Source organism: Echinops telfairi, unplaced genomic scaffold (assembly GCF_000313985.2).
Source record: "Echinops telfairi isolate 266 unplaced genomic scaffold, ASM31398v2 ScPeMD7_9;HRSCAF=40, whole genome shotgun sequence".
Taxonomy (NCBI): Eukaryota; Metazoa; Chordata; class Mammalia; order Afrosoricida; family Tenrecidae; genus Echinops; species Echinops telfairi.
In genome coordinates this window covers 13,120,863-13,137,392 of record NW_022103906.1, presented here as the reverse complement: position 1 = coordinate 13,137,392, position 16,530 = coordinate 13,120,863, and positions in this window count along the sequence as shown.

Below are 16,530 nucleotides of genomic sequence, written 5' to 3'. Positions count from 1 at the left end.
ACAAATGCGCTTTACACAATTGATGTGTGTATGGATTGTGATAACAGTTGTATGAGCCCCTAATAAAATGTTTGAAAAAAAAAAAAAAGGATAACCTCCTCTCTGGGGGACGGGCAACAGGTAAATGGGTGAAGGGAGAAGTCAGACAGTGCAAGATATGACAAAATAGTAAGTTATAAATTATCAAGGGTTCGTGAGGGAGGGGGCAAAATGAGGAGCTGATACTAAGGGCTTAAGTGGAGAACAAATATATTGAGAATGAGGAGAGCAACGAATATACAAATGTGCTTGACACAATTGATGTATGTATGGATTGTGATAAGAATTGTATGAGCCTCCAATAAAATGATTTTAAAAAAAGAAAGAAATCAAGCTATGGATGACACTGGGCAAATCTGCTGCAGGAGACCTCTTTAGAATGTTAGAGAGCAGAGGTCAGTCAGTTTGAGGACTAGGGTATGCCATGATATTTTCAATCCCTCCTATCCATGTGAAAACTGGATAATGAGTAAGGATGACCAAAGAATAATTGGTGCATCTGAATAGGCTAAGAATAGTGTATATTACCAGGGACTGTGAGGAGAACAAACAAATCAGTTGGAACACTCCTTAAAAGCAAGGATGGTGTGATTGGTCTCTCACACGATGAACATGGTAGCAGGAAGAACTAGTCCCTGGAGAAGGGCGTCCCAGTAAAATAAGAGGGTCAGAGACAAAAAGGAAGGCCTTCAAGGAGACCAACTGACACGTCAACTGCAACAACGGGCTCAAAGAGAAAAGATTCTGAGGACGGTACGGAACCCGCCAGTGCTTCATTCTGTTGCACATGGGGTCGCATTGAGTCCGAGCCGAGTCCATGGGACACACTAGTCACCAATGACTTCTAAATCACTAAATCCACTGGGTACGCTTAAGCCCTCATCTTGTCCAGTTAGCAGTATTCAACAGTCATCCAAAGCCTCTGCTAAACACTCTTTGCTTGGTTTCCCTGATACCATAAACATCCTGGTTTCCCCCTGCCTCTTATAATACTTGTGAGGTCATATTTGTATCAGGCTGGGTACAGTGGAGAAACAAATCCACAGAAACTCATGTATCAGAGAGAGTTTTATATAAAGGTTAAGTGCACATCAAGAAAACACCCCAACCCAGTGCTGCCCAAGCCACAAGTCCAACATTAACCCATATGTCCAACACCAATCTACAAGGTCCTCCTCCATCTCACAAAACACACATTAGGATGCCGACTGCAGGACGAAAGCTGAATCGGTGAACGTGTAAGCATCTCAGCTCTGGCAGGGGTCTCCACACGGCTACTCCAGCACCCAGGGCTGCATCGGGGTAGGTCCATGCGGCTTCTCCTCAAGGATGTCTTGCTGGAAGTGAGCCTTGCCAGCTAAAGCAGGGAACTGGCTAAGGCAATTGCACCCTGGTCTGACCATCAGAAAGCAAGAGACCCGAGAACTAGAAAGGCAAGGCTCACTGAGCCATTTATCTATCTGCCCTTCAATTAACCCCACATGTGTTTATCAGTCAGATTGGCACAATAAACTTTAACTAACTCACTATTCCTCTTATTAAAAATTTTTGGAGTCTTTCAAGAGAATTTTCTTAAGACTTTTTCTCATTTTTTAACATCTCCCTAGACAACAATTGCTCTCTGGAGTTCATTTAACATGCATTAACAATTTCTTAAGTTTCTATCTCTATCCTAGACACAACCCTTTTAAGTTCTCTATTTGAGTACCTCATGGATACAGGACCCTCAACATATCTAGAACAAACCCATCTTTCCTGTCTCCTGCCCTGTCCATTCCCCACTTATTGTATTCCTATACAATTAGGGGTATCAGCAGGTCCCCTCTTACTCATGTGAGATACACGGCATCCTTGATTGTTCCTTCGTCCCAATCCCAACTCATTCAATGACTCACCCCTAGGTATGTCACTAGCCTGAATACAGAGACTTGATGCCAAGCACTGCTCTCAATTCTTTTCATACAATTGCAACTCACAACACGCCTACAATGCACACACAATTACTATTATTCCTTTTACAGGTAAAGAAATTGAGGCATGAGATTAAGCCCAAGGTTTCCCAGCTAAAGTAGTAAAATGAGAATCAAACCATGTTTCTCTCCATTACTTTCAGCCCCTAAATGTGTCTCACCTGTTCTTTCCATTTACACCACCCCCATTATTATCAAAGAGCCCATCATTTTCCGCCTGGACTCTCTCAATAGCCTAGCTGTTTAAATCTCCCACAACGCAACAAGATTTATCTTATTATACAATAAAACTTTGATCATATCACAGCCTTGCTTAAAAGCCTTTGTGGTTCCACACTGCCCTCAGACGTAAGCCCACATACACAGGTCTCAAGGCCCTGATGATCGCTGTATCTAACCTACTGCCCCTCTCTCTTCTGGCTCCACATCCCAGTCACACTGGTCTTTCTTTAATTCTTCACAGATGCAATGGTAGTTTTATCCTTTGGGTTTTCCCAAATGTTCTTTCCACAGCCTAAAAAAGTTTCCCCTAGCAATTCTCTAAAACAACCCCTACGGAACCTTGCACTGCAGCGTAAACATCATTACCTCTGCGAAGGCTCTGGCTGCCCCAGGTCTCACGGGGCTTCCGCGAACTTGTGACTTGGAATCGCCACAAGTATCAACTCCATCAACTTGCAACAGTTTACTCACCACTAACATGCTTGTCCTGTTCCCCAGTGGATTCCCATTTGACCAACATAATGCATGCTCTGGAGCAGGCTGTGCACTGAGCTGCTAACCACATGTTCTGTGGTCTGAACCCACCAGACCCACTGTGGGAGAAAGAGAAAGCTACTGGCTCCCACTAAACACTAAAGATGCCAAGTCTCAGAGACCAGGGAGCAGTTCTATTCTGTCCTATAGGATTGCTAAGAATCAAAACCAATTCAAGGGGGTTGAGTTTAAGGGTTTGTTTTTTTGGTTTTTTTTTGGTCAACAAATATCTGCAGAAGGAAGCAATGTATGCATACAAGTGAAATGATAGATTATTGAACCATAAAACTAAAAACGGAGTTTATGTATGAAATTATTTCAAAATGTACAAACTGAAAAATCTGACCCAATTCTCCTTCTATTCTATACCTTCTCCTACTGACTCAAACCAAGCCAAACTAGCCGTCATTTGAGTAGCTTCTGTCTCATAGCTACCCTAAATACACAGTAGAACTGTCCCTGTGGGTTTCTGAGACTGGATCTTTATAGGAGTAGAAAGCCCCATCTTTCTCCCACAGAGCAGTTGGTAGTTTCAAACTACTGACCTTGAGGTTAGCAGTCCAACATGTAACCCATTCCACCACAAGAGCTCCCTATAGCCTGATTAGTATTCCTTAAAACCGTGTCGGTCAAGAAAAACAAGGAGAGACTGAGAAAGTGTCAGAAGCCTGTGGCAACTCAGGAGCCCCAGTGACTGGATGCAGTGTGGGACTCTGGATTGGATCCCAGGACAGTAAGAGGACACACATGGTGCACTCCAAATGAAGTGTAAAGTCTAGCTAACTGTAAGGTTCCGGGTGTTAGCTTCTCAGCATTGACTAATCTCCCTTGGTAATATGTCAACAAGAGGGGAAACGGGATGAAGCAGAAACGGAACACAGTGCTCATCTTTACTACTGTTCTATAAATCTGAAATTATTCTAAATTAAAGTTCACTTCCTAAAAGTCTATTTTTGTCATCATCTAGTTACAAACCTCTCAGATTCCTAGTTTTCAAACTTCAAAAAATTATTAGTAAACACATCAGCTGTCCAATTGCCATTAAGCTTTATTAGGCATGCCATGTAATCAAACCAAAGCAAAAATCTGTCAGGTCAATTATGATTACAAAAATTCTATATTACAGCGTAAAAGTTAGTGATTGGCATCTATGTCTTGGTAATGACGCTTCAAATGTGTTATTAGTGACTTCCATTCTGAACCATACAGCTCACTACATTCAAGCACTGTGAGAGGCATGGAGCCGTTAAGGAGGGAGAGGGGAAAGACCAACGATAAGCTATCAGGAACTGCCAGTTCTATGCCGGGGCAAATGCCAGAGCACCTAACCACCAGAGGAAGACTCAGATGGAAGGATCAGTGAAAAACGTAAAGATTTAGAAGGAGATATGAAGGATGGGAAGCTCTAGCCAGACAAAGGGAAGACGGAGTCTACCAAAGCACTGGGAAGAGGTTGGTGTAAGACCCTGGACACAGGTAGGAAAACATGGCAAGTTGTCCAGTACGGCTGACCCTGGAAATGCTAAGCAGGCCAGGACAAGAAATGAGGCACTCCAGTGTCGGAGTCTGCTTCTGGTAGTGCTGGCTAGCATCTCAGCCTTGCTTTCCCGACAATTCTGCAGCAACTACAAACTTTCATGCTTCACCTGTTGCTCACCGTTAAGACCATGACCAACAGAATCCCGCTCACAGAAATAATTAGCCTCCACACCAATCATAAAGTTTAGGAAAAAACAACCAAGTAAGTATTAACCCAGAGAACGCTGTGCTCTCCGCTATGCGTTCAACGTTTATTCCCCCCAGTGTGTACATAAAAGCAAGAAAAGTAGACTTCGAAATGTTAAAAGCAAATTTGTCGCTATGATGACTAAGCTATGCTTCCAGAGCATCTGAGAGCTGGGAGAAGAGCTGAGACATCTGGATTGTGACCTTGGCAAAGAATGCTGAGTACACCGACGTCTGCCAGAAGAAGTAACTTGTCTTGGAGCACGCGCAGTCAGACCATTCCTTAGAAGTGAGGATGGCAAGACCGGTCTCCGACTTTGGTCATGTCACAGGAGAGAGACACCCTGCTTGGTCAAGGGTCAGCCAGGAATCCAGACTATGCCATGAACATCTCACGCGACTCTTTTATCTCAATCTTCCACCTTGTCCATCCTGGTCATCAGCATTCCATCTCAAGACCCTTCTGTAAATAACCCAGTTTAAACCAGGTCTCAGAGCATGCTAGGCCCATTCTTTACCGTTCCCCCGGAAAGAAATACTGTACACTATTTAACTCACCAGCCTCCCCAAGAACATGTTTGAAGAGGTGAATCTAAAGAACATGACTCGACAGGCAGACCTCTGTTTATGGACAAAGGGTCAGGGACTGGAAGAAGCCAGAATCCCAGGTACCCTCAATTCAGAGCTGGTGGTATTTTGCAGGAGCCCTGGTGGTGACGTGGGTTAAACATTGGGCTGCTAACCACAAGATCAACAGTTAGAAACCATCAACCAGCCCTCGGGAGAAAGCAAAATGGGGTTTTCTACTCCTATAACAAGTTACAGTCTCAGAAACCCACAGCAACAGTTCTACTCTGTCCTACAGCCTCACTGAGACGGAATTAACTTGATGGCGTGAGTCTGAGTCTGAGTGGTATTTTGCATCATGAGCCGCCAAACAGCTCTTATAGCCTGCACACCCAATAAAATCCCTGTTCCTTTAATACCCTGTATTCTATTTATTTAAACTGGCTAATGAGGCAAGACAAGGCTGGGAGACAAAGAATCCTGCAACGTAGGCCATATGCCTGCAGAACATATAGTTAAAAGTATGGGTTATAGTGCATGATTCTGATACCAACCTCTTTACCAATAACTGGGCAAATTCCTTTTTTATAAAATGGGGGTATTAACAGTCCCTCTTTCATGGATTTATTTTGATGTTTAAATAATATATATTAGTCATTATTGATAAATACTATATCTCCTACAAAGGAGCCCTGGTGGTGCAGTGTATTAAGCACTGGTCAGCACTTCAAACCTACCAGCTGCTCCAAAAGATGGACAGAGGGACAGTTCTATTTTGTGCTACTGGGAAACTATAAATAGGAATCAACATGATGGCAGTGAGTTTTTTAATATAGCCCACAAAGAGCCCTGGTGGTGCAGTGTATTAAGCACTGGTCAGCACTTCAAACCTACCAGCTGCTCCAAAAGATGTCTGCTCTCATGATTTATAGTCTTGGAGACCCTTTGGGAACAGTCTACTCTGTCATATGGGATTGTTCAGTGTTAATGGGCTTATATATTCCGCACACTGGGCAGAATTTAATTCTGTCGTATACAGTATCATGAGTTGGAAGTAGCTCATTGACAATTGCCTTAGTTTGCTAAGGTTTCTGTAACAGAAATAATGGCAAGTTTGTGATTTTAAAGAACACCCCCAAGTTACAGCAAATTAGTAAAAAAAAAAGCACAGATCCAGGATTGGGTTTGGACTCACACTAAATCCTAGCTCCAACTTAAGAATAGTTCTTACAACATGGCCCTGCTTGATACCCTCAGGAAGGTATGGGTGCTATAGCAAAATGTGGCAAAGAACGTAGATGGTGCCTGGCTATTAGATAAAATAGCATCTGGGATCTTAAAGACTTGTCTCCAAACAAGCAGCCATCTAAGTGAGATGTCAACTAAATCCACATGGAAGAAACACACCATCATCAGTCACTGAAGGATTGGAATCCATATAATCCAAGGTCAAAGGAGGGATCAGTATCAGAACTTAATGGTGAGAATCCTGTGTGCAGGCGATGGCTGACAGTGGGAGCCCAAGATTCATTTGAGGAACTACACAGGAAATAAGCCTCTGGAGAACTCCCCCAACCTAAAATTGAGGGATGGGAAGAAAGTGGTCACTAAGCAGAGTGCTTGAGGGGTAGAGTAGAGAAGATCAAAGGCATAAATCTGACCTGAACAGTTAAAACTTTGTCAGTAGATCCCCCCTGTGACGCGAGCTGGACCTGATCTGGTTTCCAAACTTTTCTGTGTTTCTGGTTTATGTTGCTTTCCTTGGTTTTTGTTTGTTCCTATTAGAGGTTGTTATGTCAGTGGAAGTCCCCATCTTGAAGCTGTTAGATGCTTTTCTGTTTTTTGGTGTCTGAAACCTCGCACTGATGACCCTAGAGGGGCAGCAAGTAGAATAAGGGGCTTGGGGGGGGGGGTACAGAGGTGGAGGCAGGGTGAAAGGGAGACGATGTCATATAGAAAAATAATGTTTGGAAAATGATTGTGTCAGCAATTGAACATTTTACTTGACATGACTGAAATGTGGAATGATACGATATATGTATTAAATCCCAACTTAGAAAAAAATTAATGAGGACGCACTGATGAAACCAACAGACATAGCGATCCTGTATGTTCTGGAATGCATGAAGATAATATGCCAATGGTTGGAAAATCCTCAACATGATCATTGTTGCTTGGTGTCAAATAAAATATCAATTTCTGGAAGAAAAAGAAAAAATAACAAATTTGCTTTTCTCACAGTTTAGAGGCTAGAAGTCTGAATTCAGGGCACCAACTTTGGGAAAAGACTCTATCCACTCTGGTGGGAAATCCTTGTCTCAGCTTCTCTAGCGTTCTCACATTTCCTTGGACAGCACCTCATTGGCTGTTTCTTTCCCTCCTCAGTGCCAAAATCTGCCCTTTTAAAATTGAAGTGATTTGGTGTAAAGCACACCCTATACTGATATGGCCTCATTAACATAACAGAAAATTCTATTCTCAAATGAGATTACATCAACAGATACAGGGGTTCTAACTGCAACATAGATTCAGTCGATCACAGCACCACCACACCACACCACGCACAGATGTGACACAATCCTCAGCGTCCACGCACAGAGAGAAATGGGGACAGGAAAATTCTGATCATTTCACCAGAGGAGATTTTTTTGTTACTTCCTACTAAGAACACTGTACTTGATTCTTTTAAAGAATACTCTGTTCAATTCTGGGCTTTACTCTGAGTCAAAATATACAAAACAAAGGCAAAATTCATGGTGGAGCATACTGAAATATAAAACTAAATGAACTGTTTAAACTGAACAAATAAACCTTAGAAGATGCTAACTCAATAGTCCTGAAATATCTGAAGGGCAAGACAGAGGGAAAGGATATATTTAGGGTACAGCTCCAGCTAAACGACATGAAAGGCAGGTTTTATTATATTTTTTCTCTTTTGGGGGGAGGAAAGGGCAGTTAACACATATATGATATCATTCCACAGTTCAGGCGGAAAGCAAGTTTTAATCTAAGGAGCAAATCTAGCAATAGTAAGAGTTGTCTTAAAAACTGGCTTAACTACTATTGTGATCTACTGTTGCTAGATCTTAAGAGCTAGCAAGTGACCATCTCTAGGTTTCTTTTTGTCCAGAGGGAAAAGCAGAGACTCAATGAAACAATTAGTTCAAAGAACTAATGCCAACCACTGCCTTTACTCTTAAGACCAAAAGAACTAGATAGTTTGGGGTTATCACTACTGGCAGTCTGATTGGAATCACAGTTGTTCTACACTGAAAGGAAGAAAATGTAGAACGAAATTTAAAATCATAAAAAAGACCTGTCCGACAGAGGAGTGGAATCCCCAAGACTACTGCCCTAGGACACCCTTCAACCTTGGAAATGAACCTGCCCTCAGAGATGACCTTGCAGCCAAATAACACATCTCTAAGGTGAATAATAATATCCACAACTCAGAACCATCACCCATAAGACCCACAAGGGCAGCATTTCCCCAAAAGCAAAGCTCATGAGGGGAGAAGGGGTGGGGATGAAAAACTGGAAGGGAAGACACCTGAAGAGTGCTGTAACATTGAGGGCACTGCAACTACTGCTATAAAATAAAATGTGTATAAACTGTTGCATGGAACAATCTAAATCTTTTTTGTTGCCCTTGCTCCGGGCCTCAATGAAAAATGTCTACACAACAAAAGTATCAGCAAAAAACCAATAGAAAATCATCCCTCAACCCTCTATGTCTTTGTAGGGTACAGCTCCTTGCTCCTGAATGGCAGTATTAAATCAGCTTTGGGAGAAGCTCCTCTTGGATTCCCCAGTACCATCTCCTGTCTCTGGTGAGGGAGGAGAGCCAATGAACAGGTCAGCACTGCTTCCGACTTGCATCCCTACTGGGTCTGTCTATTCACGGCCAGAAAGTCAATCATCCCACAAGCTTCTGCTTCAATTCAGGCAGAGTAGTCAGGTTTAAAGCGACTCAAGCAGAGCCAACAGTTCTCTGATCCTTTACAATATCAAGCTCTCCAAGTGTGTGTCATTGCAGTAATGTTACGAATAAGGTCAATTACTGGAGGTACTTACTACACTATTTTGCTATACTTTTTCCTTTTCTCTACCCCGGGGGCTTTTTTCCAAGCACTTACTCAGAGCTCTGGGGAAAATAAGCTTTTTTAAAGCCACCTATACTAGTCATTGTTTAATATTCTTCCAACTGACTCCAACTTTCTCTACTGTGAATTGAATATAAATGTATATTATCCACCAAAGAGGCAGTTATACCCTGTCCTATAGGGTGGCTATGAGTCAACTTCAACTCGATGTAGTGAATTTGGTTTATTTTTATCCACCAAATAAATAAAAAACTATTTTAGTTGTGCTTAATTAAGTTTTGACAATGCAGGCAGTCCCTGAATGTCCACTTTACATACAAGTCAGAGTTACGAACCAATTCCCATAGACCATATTAAAAATTAGAAGTACATATAATAGCAAACACAACACTTTGCATTATTATTTTTTATTGTACTATTTGTTAGATACTTCTAAAGCATCTGGAAGGATTTTTTAATGTTTTACTTCACTAATTGACGTTAGCTATAAGCCATAATTCCAATGGTAGTGAGTTTGGTTTGGGTTAGCTGTTCTGACAATGCACAGATTTGAATTTAAAACAGATTTAGGACCATAAATTCACTCATAATCCGGGGATTATCTGTAAACGCATTAACTATAGAATCACAAATAAATCAAATCGCATTGATCACGCCTCAGATGGTTTCTGAAACACATTTTAAGAGAGGAGAGAGATACAAAAGCTTTCACCGCCTTCGGTGGGTCAATTTTACGGGATGTTGTTATTGCTCCCCTTTGACATTCTGACACACACCCCCAGTGCTGGCGTGAAATCCCAGGGGAGTGGAGAGGGATCAACAGCTCATTCTGTACAAACGGTCCATGCCAAACGCTATCATTTGTTTTGTTTTGTTTTTAAAGTCTTTACAGTGTTTAAAAATACTCTTAGACTTCAATAATTGTCAGAGGAAATATTAAGCTAACCTTCGCTGTTAAAATAAAGAGTGATATTCCAGGAGTATTTTAAACAGGGGGCGCGTTCACTGTCCCTCAGACTCGTTGGAGGGCCGGACTATAGTTTAAAATAAAACTATGGACAAATTCCTATGCACATTGCACATATCTTATTTTGAAGTAAAAAAAAAAGGGCAAAAACACCCCGCGGGTTGGATAAATGTCCTCGGGGGCGGGCCGTAGTTTGAGGACCCCTGTAATCTAGGCTATCATCTTTCACAATGGCCAACATAAAGATTTGGACTAGCAACATTGAATCTAACTAGAAATTAGGGGGAAAGAAAATAAATAACTCAATATTATCATAAAATGTAAATTTCTGCTCATGGATCAAAATTGCACAGATAGAAAGGATTTGCAAGAACGTAGCCAACCACAGAGTCTACTGGTACATGAACTACCATTGAGAACTTTGTTGGTGCTATAATTAAAGTATTCATACATACACACACTCAGCTAATTCAAAAGACAGCTGACAAAAAGAAAAAAAAAGTCTGGCCATACTGCCTATTTCACCACTAACCAAATGCTACTGAAGACAGTACTGTACCCAGTTTCAGAACATCTGATTGACAGCAAATTCTCACTGGCTCTGTGGTGCAGGGCTTCGAACCAGTTCTATCAAGAAAACCAAACAGGAACAAATCTAAATTTGGGTGATTTATCACATTAACCAAAATAGGAAATTTTGCACATCAAAGCCCAAGTACAAGACTGGATGATGTACAGTGAGCTCTTTAGTCTGATGTGTGAGGCTGAATTATTGCCAGAACTGTAGCGAGCCATACACATTCAAAACTTCAAGATCAGCCATCATTTTTGAGCCGGGCACCACCATCTTTAAGGCAAGTTTGAATGGTATGTAAATTTTCCCCTTACTCCCAAAATTCTCTCAGTCACTTTCACATGCTGCAGCTGCAGCTTTCCAATCCCTGGGAAGGCTGCGAGCCTTCCCGTGCACTCAAAAAACAAACTCACTGCCTTGGACTCAATTCTTCTGACTCATAACAACCCTACAGAACAGAAGTGAGCTCACTGCTCTGTGGGTTGTGGAGACTGTCAATCTTTACATGAGCAGAAAGCTTAGCTTTTATATATGTACTGTTTCCAACTGACCTATAAATGCTTAAAGATACAGTTAGGAACAGATCTCGTTCAAAAGCCAAGGGCTGATACCCACTAAAGCCATTTTCCAGGGCATTATCTTGATTTGTGCCCTCCACATTTTACATTCACGCTACTTTTGTCATAAAGGGAATTACCTTATGTGTTTAAAAGGACAAACGCTTTCTTAACAGCAAAAGTTTCTCATGGAAGACATTTGACTATCACGTCTCTAGTACTCACAATCTTGGCTACACCCAATAAAATGGGCTTGCTTTATTGTAGGTAGCTAAAATGGCCGTGCAGAAAGGAGGGTAGTCTTTTATTAACCACCAAAAAAAAAAAAAGCTTCCACTTAAATCTATTTTAAATTACTAAGCTTTTCTTTTCCTTTACTCCTTTGCCATCTCCAGATATGTTTGCCTACTCAGCAGGAACAAAGCCGGAAAGCATGGAAGCCCCAAAGTGAAATATCATGAATAAAAGACTACAGAAGATTCACAGGGGAAACATTTACTTTAACAAGCAAAACCAGAAGAGGATTCCTTTAAGCAGTCTAGCAACACAGTAGAATTATTTCAAGTCATGTAATAAATTGATTATATAAAAATACTACTCCGGTATATAAATCATTGACACATCTAAAATTTCATTTACTTGGTTTTGGGGCCAAGAACTATGATTTAGCAACACAACAGTGGCTAGAAAACAGGGTTTGTTTCCAAAAGATACCACACATGGAGATAACATGGTTCTGGAGCCAAACTATTGAATTCTAAGCTCGTACTAACTGCGTAACATTGGGCTTCACTTCCCACAACTGTAACGGGGAAAATTCAGTCAGATGTGTGTCAGGGAAGCACACCGTGCCCAGCACACACAAGCCCTCAATCTAAGTTGGCTGTTGTTGCTCCGAGGAAGAATGAGTACCTGGATAATTAATTCACAGGTCATTTTCACTAGTAAGACGTTTCCTAGTCTTCCAACATCTCTGTTCCCGTAAAAGAAGTCATATTTCATTCTATTAGCACGTGTACAACCATGAGTCATTGCTAAAATAAATAACTGTGCTATCTAGCTATTTGATGGGACACGGGGTAAAAGAGAGGGAAGCAGCTTACCCCTCCATTGCTGATGGTGGGGCTACCCAATCAATCCAAGGGATTGGGATGGGAAGGATTTTCATATTTCAGTTTACAAAGATTTGCATTTTTCACCTGTTTACAATATCATGTTTGTTTGTGTTCATTTTTTAAAAGTTAAGATTCAATAAATACTATGAAAAACTTAATTTTAAAATTAAAACCACGAACCAAGTATATTTCAGAGTATATTTCTATAAATCCTATGCCAGATATTGTTCACTTGGTAAGGACATGATGGAACAAAATGACTACAGTTGTCAATGATCTCCTCTCAGTGAATGAGAAAAAAAGGGACTTCACATGGCATTGGGAACACACGCAGACTTCAAACTTTTCCTTTCCAGGAGCAAGTCACTTCTCTCTACCAGATGGCAAGCGTTCCTCCACAAAAACCACAGATTTAAACAAGTGTAGAGATGTTTATTGTACATCCCTTTCCGAAGCAGCTGCTCACACGAATGTACTCATGCAGCAATAAGGAAATCAAAGTGTATGTCCAACTAATGAAATCTTTTACTAGCTGATGACTACACAGGCTCCAACACTGGTGCCTGCCAGCTGCTGAATAAGTACTATTTTCCAACATCTTCTGAAGGCTAGTAGTTACTCAAATAGATTTTTAAAAGAAAATGAATGCAAAATATTGTAATTATTAGAAGATTATTATAATTAGAGGTTCCGTTCTTTCCTTTTATGTAGGGAACAAAGTGGCTGTGACTGTTACAAAGAACATAAAGTGTCTTCCTTGGTTGCTTATTAATCCATTCAGAGGTTACACTGATTAACATCTTACAGACCCTGCCCTTAGCCCTCTTCCAATTCTAGCTCTCACCTAAAGTCTCTTGAGTAAGTACTCCACTCCACTCATTTCTCATTTCACAAAACACCACGAATCAAAGAGAAGATAACCAATTTTTCAAAAGAAAAATATTTAACCAAAATTACCAAGTCATGTAGAATTATTAGGTCATCCTCCTCCCTTTCTAAGATAGGTAAGTAAAGATTGTACAACATTACGGGGGGAGAGTGGGACAACAATTTTGTGAGCAAATTTACCTAAGATAACTCTGAGAAGTTCTCAGAAAGAAATAACTAAAAAATACCTTCTGATTATCCACTTGATAACTGCTTCACTTTGAGAGGTTTGTGGTTTTCAAGCACTGTAAACTGTCCGCATGCTTCCTTTTCCTATCAAATCAAGGACAGTCCAGCATCATGACTGACTCTTACCTCCCAAAACACTATCTTATCTGTCCATAGTACCAATGGTTCTAGCCAGCATTTTTCATAATCTCTATTATAAATACAAAACTACAGGTCTTTATGCAACTCAAAGTACACAAAGATAGGTTGGCCATTTTTATCCCTCTCAAATAAGTAGTCAAACATGGATTTACGCTTAAAACTTGACAAATTCTAATACTAATCAAGGGATGCTGAGTCAGAACCAACTGAGTGAATGAACAGTATGACTGAATAGGGAGATAAACTGTATGATGTTATCTTGTGATAATAAAACAAATGGCTTTATAAAACTTACAAGGTTTCCAAAGTGTGTTCTGAATGATGTTTCTAATTTGACATTATCAATGTCCCAACATACTTTATTGTCTTTAAAGTACTTAAAAAAGTCACCCTACTCCACAGAATTGAAAGAAATTCACTCAAAAGAAACCTAGGATTATTTCCATTTTACAGAATCAGAAACTCAGGTTTAGTTGAGTAAAGCAAGCTAACCTAACAGATGAACAATAAAGATCTAATATATTTACTATGCCAAAGAAAAGTTTTCCAAAAGAAAATCTATACATGACATTGTTATTTGGAAGGAAAAATAGTATCTTCAAATATAATGGTAAAACGGCATTTTTACTAAGATATCCTTCATTACGACATAAATATACATGCCTAAAACTTTATGTTAAATTTTTTATCAAACTCTATTTTCCTAATCATTAATAAATAGCCCTACCACAATCCTTAATAGTCTCCCGTGGCCCACCCCCACCAAAAAAAATGCACATATTTTTAATTTAAACTCTTGGAAGAGAAGGTCATGAGGTGATTCACACACACACTGGGTGTTATGACACGTCACAACATCACACTTGCTAGATTTTTAGGACCCGTCGATAATTAGCTTATCTTGGTAAAAACTTGACCATCTTTCTGAAAGAAAAACCCCACAATCCTCTAACTCAGAAGAAGAGCCCTCTGCTAGCTGTCTTCCTACTTACTATATTTAGGTAGCTAAGCGCTGGGCAAAGTCTGGCACCACTGGCAGCAAGATGGCACTGCTGGCAGAGCGTGGACGCCGGCTGCTCCACTGACAGCCACTTAGGGCTTGGCCAATGTTAAGATAAGGGAGAGGAGGAGAGGGCAACTAGCAGAGTGAGAGCACTTAACATGTGCCAGATACGATACCAACATGATCTCATCCAAACCTAACTCTAACAGAGAGAGAGCATTCTCATTTTATAAGTGGGACACTAAGACTGAGAAATTAATCATTTGTTCCCAAGATCCATGCCTATGATGCTAGGGAAGCTAACTCCAGCACAAGTGGGTGCCAGCTGCTGCATACATACAATTTCCCAACATCTTCTGCTGAAGCCCTGTCACATTTCCATTTTTTATCATACGATGTTCAGTGGAGCAGGCTGTGTCACCTCAGAGAGCCAGCTACAAATACGCTTTTTCCTGCCTTTCCTACAGCAACGCTATACATTTGTGGATTTCATACACTTCACAACAGAAATGCATGCCAAAACTTCAAGAGAACAAAATGCCTTTGGATTTTAGGTGAACTAGAATTAAGTCAACTATTTTTAAAAGTGTTTCATAACCTAATAAAGAACATGGACTACCTACCTCTAAGGTACTGTACAACTAAGAGGGCCTAAGATAGGCAAAACTCTGAGGTTTTGCATAATCAATAAAATAGAACTGGTTTCAGCACATTTGGATTTATAACAGAAGCCCGAGATAATTAATTACAGCTAAGTACAGAACTATTCTGGTTGAATGAGAACCATCTCCCAACCAGTAGGAAAAGGAGCATGAAACTCCTATAAAGAGAGATTATTTTAACAAAATTAATTAAAACAGCTCACAAATATGTATTCTGAGCAAATTAGTAATTTCTCATGCTCAACAAAAGGGACTTCAATAAGGTCCATTATCTTTCAATCCCATTTTTTTCATGAAATTCTTGAAGTTATTGGTCTTACTCTACTATACTGCAATCTTTTGAAAGTCTATGCATTCTAGGATTGACCTTCAGAGACTACTATTAAACTTTAAGCATCAAAGATGAACTACATATATAAAGAAAGACCTCATTAAATAGTTTTACGTACATGACTTACACAGTCACCAGGCACTTTTCAAAGAGTACAGCTTAAATCCCAACCAAAAAGAAACTTGAAAAAGGAAGAAAATCTAAGAAGTAGAAACAGAGGAAAGGGAGGGAGACACACACAAGTCAAGAAGTAGTGCTATTAGGTTCTAGTTTATACCTAGACAGGTAACTCCGAACAAAATGTCTAAGCACATCTCTGATATCAGTGAATAGTTCTTCTCTCAGAAATATATTATGATTTCTTAAAAAAGAGGGAATTTTGTGCTATAGAAAAAATTATTTTAAGGTTTGGGTTAATATCAAATTTTAGCCCAACTCAAGTTGTGGGATTATAAAGAGACTTTTCCCCAGCTTTGTCTTCCCCAAATACATACCAAACATTAGAGGCTTTTTGCCAGCATAAGGTGGGAGGTCAGATGCTTAGAAACATCTTCCAAGAAGGCATTCAATTGCCAGACAGGTAGGTCCTGCTCCCTGCTGTTAAGGACAATAGGCTACTTCTCCCAAGAGGCTTGGGACCATTAGCTTGATTCCTATAGGTGGGTTTTACACCCTACTGATAATGGTTTCTATGGAGAACAGATCAAACCTGCTCAGTTACATGGAAAGTTAATCTGCCATCCTGAATCTAGGATCTGCCCATCTTGCCGCGTGTATACCCCAAAATCCTCCTCTTCCTATTGCATGTATCTCCCTAGATTGTCCCCCTCTCACTGCTGTATAACCTATAGTGCAACAACCCCTTCCTGTGATGTATGTTTTTACCTGTAATTAGTGGGCTTGC